At 42.9% G+C, this 12211-nt stretch overlaps 1 protein-coding gene across 1 annotated transcript in view; it reads right to left on the bottom strand.

Annotated features, from left to right (window-relative positions):
• Positions 1-12211, bottom strand: part of LOC126557351 (dystrobrevin beta) — a 129874-nt gene that overhangs the window by 65981 nt on the left and 51682 nt on the right. The gene's annotated exons all lie outside the window — the stretch shown is intronic.

The raw sequence follows: 12211 nt of genomic DNA on the forward strand, positions 1-12211 counted from the left end.
TTGCAATGGCAGCACAAAAACACAACATCAACATGTACCAGAAATGTATTCAGTAATCGTTGCGCTTAGTTTTTTTTTCTAAACCATTGATCCATTGTCGTCGGGCCTACGCAAGCTGCTACACGCATGTACCAAAAACTATATCCAAAAGCAGCGTGCGTCATCGCTGTGAATCGGGTCATTGGAGCGTTCTATGTTGAAATGTTGAAAGGCATAGAATAGTATAAAGAACCCGCATCTGTAGTGCTGTGTGGAGGCGGCGACGCCAGTCTATGGAATAATGAATGAAGCCAAAGAATGCCGTCCAACTATCCAACTCCGGCACGTTTGCTTGAGAATGTTGAGTCCATCAAATAAGGACAAGCCATAATTCGATGCTTAAGTTATGATGTTTGGAAGTTTGGCTCATTGATGTAAAACAAAGCTGAGAATTCTTTTTTGGTTTCGCCTAGTTTTGCTGTGTTAAATTTATATTTTTTATTTGATATTTATATGATTGAAGATTTTTCGTTCCTCCCTAATATCACTGATGAGGTTTCTATTCATACTTGTGAATTTAGTTTATTAGTTTTACGAATAATATTACGCATTGGATGGAAATGGAGAAGGAAAATAATGCGGTGGAATAGCAGCTGTAAATGTGTTTTAAATTCCTTTCTGTTGAATTCACATTCAAGGCACCAAAAACATTTGATCATCCAGAAAGTGAAAATTTAATTCGCGCTTGTAACTCACGTGGAATGCTGCTTTGGCACACGGCCAACATTGACAGCTTGTCTGGCATCAAGTGTTCGGGCCCACCTGTGCTGCACGTAACATGGCAGAATGAAACGCCGTAAATTAACCTTTTATTTCGATGGTCTACAGCTGCATGCTTGACGAGGTTTTGGACGCATTTAGCAGATCGATACACTTCCACGACAGAATCTAATCAACTCAACCGTACAAGACGAGATGAAATGAAGGAAGAGGACCCATCTAGTGCGGGTATTTCTTGGCTGAGATCAACATGACACGGTGTTCACTGTGTCTGCTTACCGCTTGCTTGCAATGCACATGACGGCAGCCGTTTGATGTGAGTTGTGCATTATCTCGTGGCTCTGGAGTATGTGGGCATGTTATGGCATGCAATTTAACCATGGCATTTATTATTAAACTTTAAAAATAGTATTTTTTTGTTTATTGAACTCTCGTTCACGTTTTACAGTTCTATTCTACGGGTTTAATTTTACAACGTATTTAATACGCCTTTGAGCATCATACCGGACCCACATTTGCATTCAATTCTTGAAGCATGCATTAGTGCATGTTGATAGAAAGCTTAGGCCAAATGATACAACCAACTTCGTACTCAGTGGAGTTATCGTTATCTACGTTTTAACGCTCGAAGCTTCTAAATAATACCAACTCCACACGGCTCCACATGATTAGGTGATTGTACTTCTTATCTTCTGCAACATTAAACCTTAACCGTCCGATAGTGTCGACGAATATGGCGACCGTTGCGTCGGTGTTGGACTCGAGGCACACGCTATATGCTGCGACCAGTGCGGCCGTTCTATCGCGTTGAACCAAAGCCAGAAAGTGTTTCGTTTGTCATGAGCGGGAAGAAAATTGGTACGTCCGTTCACGCGAGCCTAGCCGGTGTGAAAGTCGATCCGCTTCTACTATCTGCCGATGGTGGTGAGGCTATAGTTGGTACGATCTTCCTTTGGTTGGATTTCACGGTAGGCAACGATTCGTCAGAAGTGCTCTCAGCGCGCGCGCGGGGCCGGTGTCAGTTTGGAAAATCTAATACCGGTCGGTTTGATTCGATTATTTTCACTTCATCAAGATAATTTCCGTTCAGCTGGTATTTTTTTTTAACGGTTGCACGTTCTGTTTTGTTTCCTTGCTGTTTTATTTATCGATATGAAACGTGTGAAGAAGGTTGCTTTTGAGGCTGCGTTCGCAATCATTTTAAGCGTTTACGAGCTTTTAAGGAAAAGGGAATTTGGGATGCTTTTTTTGTTTGTTTGTTTGGGAAACCATGTATGTTTCGTTTGAACAACTATGAGTTGTTTCGCTCAAGCGAAAATAAGCAAACAGATCTGATTGAGTTATTTTGTGATCTGTTTTCTGCCCTCGCATCTATAGAAATAAGCTCACGCTGAAGACATAATGGGATCAAAGTGTTAACGATTGCCCTAAAAGTGCTTTCAAACATTAAGATACGATGTGGGTTTGGTATGATTACGCCTTTGAAACGGAGTTTTATGTTAGAAAGAAATAAATAAAAATAATGAGTACAATCACGGTGAGACACAGTTAAGAAAATTTGCTACCAAATAAAGTGCTTCTTACGTATCCTAACTTCAGTTCGCTCTGTTTCAAATAACCCGCACACGATAGTTTATAATTGGACTGATTTAGGATGACTTTTTTCCACTTTCTTATCATTTCACTTTCAAAATTGACCATCACAACACCCCCTACGTTTGTCTCGGACGCAATTCAGGTGGCAAATTAAAGCATCGCGCGCTGAACGATAATGTTTATTGTGACACCTTTAAAGGCTGTGGGAAAACAATGAGCACTCCCGCTACCGGTGTTTAATTATGTTGAGGCAAGTGGTCGTTAAGCACGTCATGAAATCTGATATTCGCTCTCGGCAAACAGCAACCCCAGCCTTGCGGCTCTAAAATACATAGTTCGGCAAAAAATAATCTCGCCAAAGGTCTGTGTTTGTTTGTGCAAGTGTTTGGGATAAATTTTGACAAATTAGTCCGCAATAAATTCGACTCGGGCATACAAAAGTTGCGCAAATACAGTGTTCCGTAACAAAAGATGGGATGGGTGCGATACAATTTGTTACTTTTTGCGTACATATACTGCCATATTTTTTGGCTCATTTATGTCATTTAATGGTGAACTTAGCATAATTTAGGGGTCAGTCCAACTTGGCAGATTTAGAGTTATTCTTCATCCTCAATCTCGATGCGCTCTACGAATTCTAGCTTTATTGATAACTTCGTTACAGCCGTAACTAGATAGTCAGTCCACTAATCTTGAATAAGAAAAGACCCTACAGTTCTTCTTCTTCTTCTTGGCCTGCACAGGATTGAACACGTCGCATCGACATGGCCAGATCCCCAGTCAGTTTCCAGGAAACTCGGCGTAGAGCTGTAGTCCTCTATCCACAGCTGAATCCGATCTCCGACAGGTTAGACTCCACTTGATCCAGTCAACGCGGGATCGCTGTGTTCCTCTACGCCTCGTGCCGAACGGGTCGCTTACGAGCACCTTCTTGGTTGGTCATGAGTACGGCATCCTTATCACGTGCCCCAGTCAACGTATCCTTCCGGCTTTGACTACCGTCAGGATATCACCGCCGCCAAACAGCTCAGCTAGCTCGTGGTTCATTCTCCTTTCCTTTGCTCGCACACACCTCCAAAGATAGTCCTTAGCACTCGCCGTTCAAAAATGGCGATGCACTCGTACCCGTAGAGGACTACCGGACGACTCAAGGTGCGGTAAATCGTGCATTTCGTGTGTTGTTGAAGTCTTCTGGATCGCAGGAGTTTGTGGAGTCCGTAGTAGGCACGATTTCCCTGAATAATGCGCTTTCGAATTATGCTGCTTACTTTGTTGTCCGAAGTTACGATCGTACCAAGGTAGCAGAACTCCTCTACCACCTCGAGATCGTCGCCGTCAACTGATACTCTACTTCCGAGTCGAGCTCTATCACGGTCAGAGCCTCCGGCAAGCAGGTATTTTGTCTTCGTCGCATTGATGCTCAATCTAATTCCTCGCGTAACCCCACAGTAACAGTTCCCAATATTGAAGATAGTTTCGCCGATGGCTAAAACAGTTCAGCATTCGAGTTTGAGCAATAGTGGTTTTTTAAAGATTTTCTTTTAGTCTGCTAGGTGCTTGCTGAACCATTGGATAGCTCGGCAAACATTTGCGGATGCTTAGAGGAGGACTTAAAAATGGAAATATGGGCCCGTCACAGTGCATAGTAAAAAAAACATTATCCTTTGCAATGCGTTGTCGCGTTGTTTCGTCGTACGCGGTGGCACACGGTTGACATAACGATGGAAAACCACCATCTCGTGCTTCCTCGCGGTAAGCTAAACATCACGACCGAGTTCGTGTTGTCAAGCACCTGACCTCTTAGTAGAGGTGCATGCTACTTCAGAATGCATTCCACCCCAAACAGCCACCAAACTTCGGCCTCTCCTCTCCTAAATCTATGAGTTGCATCGAACGGTCTAGTTCAGCGTACGTTGGGCAAGAACTCTTCACGGAATTATGCCAAAAGGAGAGCGAGAAAGGAAGAGGGATGCATTTTGTATCGATATAAGCATGCCAGCGCATGCAGTATCTGGCGGTTCTAACAAACCGGGCACGGATAGATTGAGCGTGATTGAAAATAAACATGGAAACATGGAAAAACCATTTTCCGCTAGTTTTCAACACGGTATAATCGAGTATAAACATCGCTGAAAATCGAGAACTTCAGAAGTGGAGATTGGATTTTTTTATGCCACGTTGACAACACAAAACATACGACTTTTTTCCATCGTTTTCTCATCAAACATGCATCTCATGGGACGAAATATGGTTCGCGAAGATTTTAGTGCTTCTTACAGCTGTGTAAGAGCCGAGTATAATCTAAATGTGATGTAAATTTAATAGTTTTATGCTTCGGAAAGCAGTGTGTCGATTTGGAAAATGCTTCAAAGAAAACCAAAGTTCAAATACTTTAGTCTGCTCGATTCGGTTGAAATGCATGTATGGACATTTTCCTCAATGCGCTACATATGTATGCATGCATGAGTTTAAATACATAAAGCATGCGGAACAGACACCATCAGCGCTACCACACACGTGGTTTTTCACCAAAAAAGCCATTTATAAATATTCCTTACGATATAATGAACCTTAAAATACGCTCCTATGGACATTGGTTTCAATCTTTCCCTACGGGCGCTGCACGAAGTGCTAAAAATGGTCGAATTACACGTTAAATCGGGTACGCTGAGCACTCTCCAACGGCATTTAAAACCAGTCTCGCTGCACGTTGGTTATGAGAGACCTACTACTGGGAACGAGACGCATCGCTCGCAGTAGTACTACTAATGCACCCAGGCCCTTAGCTTGGAGTTCGCTGACCTGTTCGTTCGCTGGTTTCGGTAGTTTCGGTACACGATGGTGTGGAGTTGCTGTGTTTACCGGTGGAACTCATGGACGGAGAAGATACGTCCCGTAACAGGTGCCCGTTATATCGGGTGGATGGTCCGTGGCATGGCACACGGTCCACGGGACAGTATTTTGAAATCTAGGGAAGAGTACATGTTCCCTGTTCGTGTTTGTGATGGATCAAGATTAGACGGCTAGTGGCGCGTTGATCCTGTGCTCTTCTGAAGCGGGACCTCGAACGTCCGAAGCTCCTTCGAGCAGGGCAGTTGCTTAGAAACAGGCTAAACCTGTGTGGGAAAGAGCTACGCACCGTTTTACAGAATTCCGCATGCAATGCAACTCCGCGCAACTGTCAGTGTACGGTGTTGCGCGAGTGTTATAACACTTTCCCGAACCGCGCGAGACGTGTTTTGCGTTAGCGATTCTGCAGCGACTTTCTACGCTTGAAAGCCGGAATAATGCAATGGGGAGGAACTGCCGCTAGAAACGGATGCTGAAAATTTAAAACCGGACAGTATGGATTAAATGGATGCGGCAACGAAGGGGCGTTTGGTGCACTTTATGCTATCAACCGTTACGCCGTCGCTGGGGTGGCCAATGGATGGTTTTGGTGAGGGATATTTAGTTCGTTGGCCAATGTACTGAAGAAGGGAAGAAAAGCCAAACTTTAGTTATGAATGTAGGGCAAAAACTTATTAGATAGCTCTCTGTTGTCTGGAAAAGTCTGTGGAGTTTGCTGAGCATTCTGAAATTATTACTATGTCTTATACATAGTTAATCAGTAGATTTAAGGATAAGATAATACCAATAGCTCAAGTTTTTCATTGTTTGCAAGGGTTTTAAATTCCAAAAATTATTTCCCTTAACAAAAATTTTCAAATCACGTTAAATCGTAAATGTTACAACAGCCAAGTAGCTATTAAGTGAATATAACGATGAGGAGTGAACGAGCAAGCCCAGCAATTATAAGCTATCAAACTACTATTAAATGCTAAAAAAAAATAACGGAAATAAACTTAACTAACTAACTCACAATGTAGCGCAATACAGGCTTAGAAATCTTTTTTGATAAGGGTAAAGCAGGCAGAGCAGGTTGCAGCAAAATAGACTCGTTATATTTCAATTTATGTTGCTACTGCTTTCCATTCGTTTGGTAATGGCGACAGTCTATACACGGCAGGACCGGGGTTCAAATCCCATCCGGACCGTCACCCTGTAGTGAGGACTTGACTCTTCAACTACGTGACAAGTCTAGTAAGCCATCTGATGGTCTATGTGACCCTAAAGACGTGTTTAAGCCAAGAAGAACCTGACTTAAGAGCGGAGTTTCAGAATGCGTGCCTGTTTATGATGATGCATTTAAAAAAACAGCATTTGTTGTTGTGTCTTGTCTACTTCGACAAACAATATTTTACAGCTTCCTTTTAGTGGATAGTTAGTAGTGTTATTGATTCGGTTGGTCGTTTGAAACGATTTTTAAGTGATCGTGGACAAAGGAACGAAAATGCTTTACGCTAATGAACGGCGGAACGATTTTTTATACGTTTAATTTTATATTTCACTTTCGCGGGAAGTTTCTTTTTCTCCTGGGAATCACGTTTAGATGAACAATTCCCCAAATGGTCTTAAACACCACACTTGTGTCCAGTTTATGCAAGTTTAGCAAACAATAAAATTTATGCAAAATACCATCACGCAAAGGTTGTCCCTTTTTATCCACTAGAAACCGATTTGATGAAATCTGATTTTATTTGATAGATATCGCTGTGCCAATAGATTCATCATCAAGTACGGTGTTCTACACATTTGACATTCAGAAGCATCTCAAATGACCTTCATACAAACAGTATCGATATATTGCGGCTAAAGCACAGTCGGATGGATTCTTGTCTGTTTGTCTCTTTAGATTAAAAAAGATTTTGTATGATTCAAATTAGCATATAAAGTAAAGAACAAATCGAACTTGTAAAGAGTATTTGAATCCTTGCACGAACCATTGCACGAAGAATTGAAATGTAAAATAAAAATATGATTACAAATTAACCGATGGTTCCTCTTGTACATCGTTTATTTCGTGGCACGCGACTTGATCGTCGCCTCCATCGTCGAGAATGAATGAAGATGAAGAAGGCTCGATGGTGCCACGAGACAGGCTCCATGTTTTATCGATAGTCTTTTGCAGCGCACGGTTTCGTTCGTCTACATTTTGGCTGCTGTTGTTGTTTTGCTCAAGTATGAGTCAGACACGCCCGCGAAGCGCTGTATGAAACCTGTTTCCTGACCTTTGCTGCGAAATATCTGCATAACAAAATTATAAACCTCCACCCAGAAGACAACGGGGTCAAACCGTTTGGCGAACACTTTCCCATTCCATGGTTTCTTGTGAAAAAGTCTGCAAGATGTTTGTAGAGATGCAGCGATGGGTATTTATTAGATGGAGTGGAGTGGTGTAGTAGGAGAAGAAAAAATGTTTTACAACAACGGCTTACCAACCACTTAAGCTTTAATGTACTAAAAATATTCAAAGATAGAATTTGTAAGATGATGTATATTTGGTCCAAAATGGTATTACCGGAAAGAGTAGAAATTCAATTCCAGTCACAAATAGCTTAGGAACAAAACAATTTGCCACGTATAATACATCAAAGCTACACTTACCAGCTTCCTAAAACAATTTCCACGAGTACCACCATGTGTTAAACAACACGCATGGCACACATAACGATGAAATCAATTCCCACTGGCTCTCTTTGCTCCAACAGTTATAAACATTTCAATACTAAATATTGCTTTTAATCGCTGTGGGCACTATGAGTGTGCCTTCGGAACATGTCCCTAGATGTCGTGTATCGCATCAGGGCTACATAAATAGAATTATTCCCTTAGTCCGATACTTTTACTACCACCCGCGGCAGATCAAATTGCTTCGGGTACGACGAACATCTGCAACCTATTCTTTAATCGAGCAGAATGGGCCAAGGTCCCCCGGCGAGGGAATTCGAATGGTTGGAATTCTTGTTTTGCTTTCGTGTCAACGAGCAACGACCAATGTGCGAGCATTATGCAGTGCCAAAGCACTTTGAATTTATTGAAACACCAATTATCACCAGCTGATTCCGTCCGCTGGATGTGTGTTATGGGGGAGATGCTGCTGGCGTGAAGTACCGGATGTAGTACGCTGAGCGATCGAACGATCGTATAGTGAGGTTTATTTATCATCGATCGTTGATCTTGCCCTGTGCTCATGACATTGAAAATTGCTATCGCCATCTACCGTGCCCATTTATTCATCTGTTGAACCATGTAAAGGTGTTCGAGTCATGGAACGATGAGCCGGCGATCGTATCTGGTGATTGGGCGGAAGCTGCGCAGTGATGGAACAATACGGCGAAACCGTTGCGGTTTTTACAGCTGGTGGGTGTCACTTTAGTAAAATTTATCGACCGTAAAAATTCCACCAATAAAGCAAAGATCACTCACTATGCGTATCGATCCGCAGATGATGGTGTTTTTCTTCTGGTTTGTGTTTCGGGAATGGATTCTTTATAGTTAGTTGAGTTCGGATGTTTCGCTATTGCGTCGTTTGTGATAACTAAAACAGCGAGTAAATCCATACGGTTATCTCCATCTCATTGAGTGCATTCAACCGGATATATCGGATCGGACCAACAGCCAACATCCCGCAACGACGGAAGTAATGCACCTTAACGAAATAGCATTGTCGCGTTAACTACCAGCTTCCCGCATTTGTTTTCACTCATTATATTGACATTGGAAGGGGGGAGATAATTATTTAAAGAACTTGGCACAATGCGATCATCCGTGATCGATCAACGGTGCCGACGTCAATCGGGACCTCATGCTAATGAATCGATGAAAACACACAGCAGCATCGTCCCCGAAAAGATTTAAAACATCATTCAATGTTGAGAAACGGAAGTGCCTTGTCCTCTTGGTCATGTAATGCGTTCGTTTACCGTTTCCCTCTCGCCATGCAAAACCGGAAGTGAGCTGATCGTGATGCCGTGCGTACATTGCACGCGACGGTACTTCTGACTGTCACCTTTCCTTCACTCATTTGTCCTCGTTACTTAGGGTGTGTTTTTGGGTTTTTTTCCCGCCCTTCGATTGTGGTAGTCCTCTGTGTGTGTGATATCGATTGTTCGATGGGATGTCAGACAGATTAAGTACAAAACAACGACAATTCGGTTTAAAAATAGATCAACTCACTATCTATTCGTGTTAGGCAGGCAGAGTAGAGCACAAGTTTGGTAAAATTGTTAGTTTCTCCCTTGCTGGTTAGAAGCCATTTCCTTGATTATGACGAGAAAAAAATGAAGCTACATGTGAAAAGGGTCTATGGATGTTGCATAGATTTACATGAGCCGCAGTGCCCATCTCTGTTTAACAATTGGCAACAAACGCGTACAGAGTGGTAAATATTATTGCTGCATCCTATTCGAAACTTCCATGCATTTCTCAAGCTCGGAAGAGGTTTTTTAATTTCTGTAACTACATTCAAATTGATTTTATCCGAAAGATGCAATCGAGAATATCAGTTTTTAATGCAAGCTCCAATCGTTCAGAATGTTTTCTAAAAGAGTAAAAGCCAGTTAAAATTCAATATATTAGCAATAAGACAAGCGTTTTTAGTTTTTAATGCTAAAAAGTGAATTTTAGAAACATTTTCTATCCGAATAACTCAAACAGATAGACTTTGCTGGAACATTATATTGTTTCCTTTTTCAACCAACTGCTCCATCACCACTGGAACGTCTCCAATAACGCAGAACCAAAATTTGGAAGCGTAAGCAGCTTTTGCTATTCCTACTGGCTCGCTGCACAAGTGGGAAGAATTTTTCGCGCGAAATAAATATTGAAATAGTGTATAAATCCTTCGCTGATGCGAAAACGCCATCGTTGTAGTGAATGAATTAGCTTCTTTACCGTTCAAGTGGTTCTATTTACAAACTAGAAAATCACATATTTATCGTCACTCTTAACGTGTGGGAAGGATGGAACCCCGCTGTCCATATATTATTCGGAATTAACCGTTGCGGACGATCGATGCCGCGCGATCCGCCTTCCCAAGCCATTATTCTGCCGTTGACTTTAGACACGAATGGAAATGCAAACTTCTTCTAACCTTCCAAAACTACCCCAATCCCAAATCACTCCAACATTCGCTTGCTTGCCAGGCGAAGGCTCCTTAGGGCGTGCAGCTTGTTGAAACCTTTCTTGAAAGACATTTCATTAAAATTGCTTTCCTTCTTTCTCCGTATATTTTCAGGCAAATCCGGAGGTGGTGCGGATCCGTTTTCTAAATATATGCGTCTGCGTTCAGCGTGTGTTTGTGTTGATGTGGTTCTTCGTGTACGATCGGGCGCGCTACAGCAACATAACCCTCCGGTTTGCTGCTTTTTTTGTATATGGACGGGGGTGAGCCTGGTGTGTGCGAGAAACTCCAAACCCCTAATCCAAGCGAGAAACTATCCCAGATTGGAGTTTGTGCGGACACACACACACACACACACAAGCAACTGTATTAACGTCTGAATGGGCCGTATATGCCGTGTGTGACAATATATGCAAAAGGTGGACTATCGTTTTGGGACGGTCGGTTTGGCTTGGCGGGCCTCAGCTCAGCAACACTACGTCAGGTCTAATTAATTATCCACCGCGCGTACCAGACTCGAAACCGCGACTCCCTTTCCGATGCGTGCGGGACTTTTACATGAGTGTGTGTGTGTGTTTGTGTGCGCATTAGGGTAAGGTTCATGAGCCGGGGTAGGAACCCCGCAACATACGGAGCCGCGATGTTGATCGAATGACACACACTGGCAGCGGGCTTGCGACGAACTCTTTAACTTGCGCAGGCGTGCAACGATTTTCAACGGTTTACTGTGAGGAAGATGGGTTCACGTCGTCGTCGATTCTCCTTTGGCCGTGCCGGTGAGAATGCGCGTGCGCAATCGATCGATATACGGCTGGTCCCACCGCTGATAGAACTGCGGTATTGGGTGGCGAGCGGGCAGGTGAATGCCCAAGAGCAGGAAGCGTTCAACATCACGTCCCAGTCGCGCACCGTGCACAACCGCAGTTGCGAGAAAGATTTCCACTGTGCCAGACGCTGGTTGCGTGTCGCTCGCGTTAAGGTTCGCGCCGTCCGTCGTGTCCTTAGTACTGTGTCCAATAAATTGAGAGTTTCGTGTGTGTTTCTGCCATCTGGTTGTTCGTGGAGTGTTGCAAAAGTATCACAATTAAATAGGAACACCGGTGACCAGAGCGCACTGGTGACACGGAGTGACGTTTGTGGCGTGAGTGTTGTACGATGCGGGAAACGCATCACTTGCTGCGGGGATGGCGATAAAATGGAAGATGGAACTGGGTGGATGTAAAGCGGTGGAAAAATTCTTTTCCCCTCTGCGTATCGTTCGGTTTGTGTCGATTTCCGTGCGTGCAACGCGCACGATTTAGTGAGAGGAATTTCCCTCAAACCCATCGGATGAATACTGCGTGTTTCAGTGTGTGCGTTGCAATAGAAAAGAAGGAAAAATTCTGAAAATGTGAAAAACAACATCGGTTGAATGAATGTTGGTAAAAGTTTTGATCAGACATCAAGGAGAAGAAGAAAAAAAAAATGGAGCAAGGCGCGTGGGTGACCTTCGATTTGGGGAAGGATGGAAAGAGATTGTCTGTTTGAAGATCAGATAGCGGAGCGAATGTAGATGCGTTGCGTTGATAGATTAAGCGGTTTAAGGTGCACTGAAAATTAGAAGAAGAGGATGAGATTTTCAATAAAAATAAGGATTTATTATCAAGGCTCGTGAGGATTAGGGAGTGTACCGTTACTATGTGGTAGAAAGATTAATTCTTCACTAGCTTGCTTTACTTCTAAACATAGATGTGCCACACGTGCATCATAGAGAAGTTTTTGTATTAAATTAACTGTTTCTTATTGATCAAGTGACAAGACAGGCACAACGTCCTGTTCTGTTGCATTTTGCGTTCCATTTTGGGCCTATTT

Source organism: Anopheles maculipalpis, chromosome 2RL (assembly GCF_943734695.1).
Source record: "Anopheles maculipalpis chromosome 2RL, idAnoMacuDA_375_x, whole genome shotgun sequence".
In the NCBI taxonomy this organism is placed as follows: domain Eukaryota; kingdom Metazoa; phylum Arthropoda; class Insecta; order Diptera; family Culicidae; genus Anopheles; species Anopheles maculipalpis.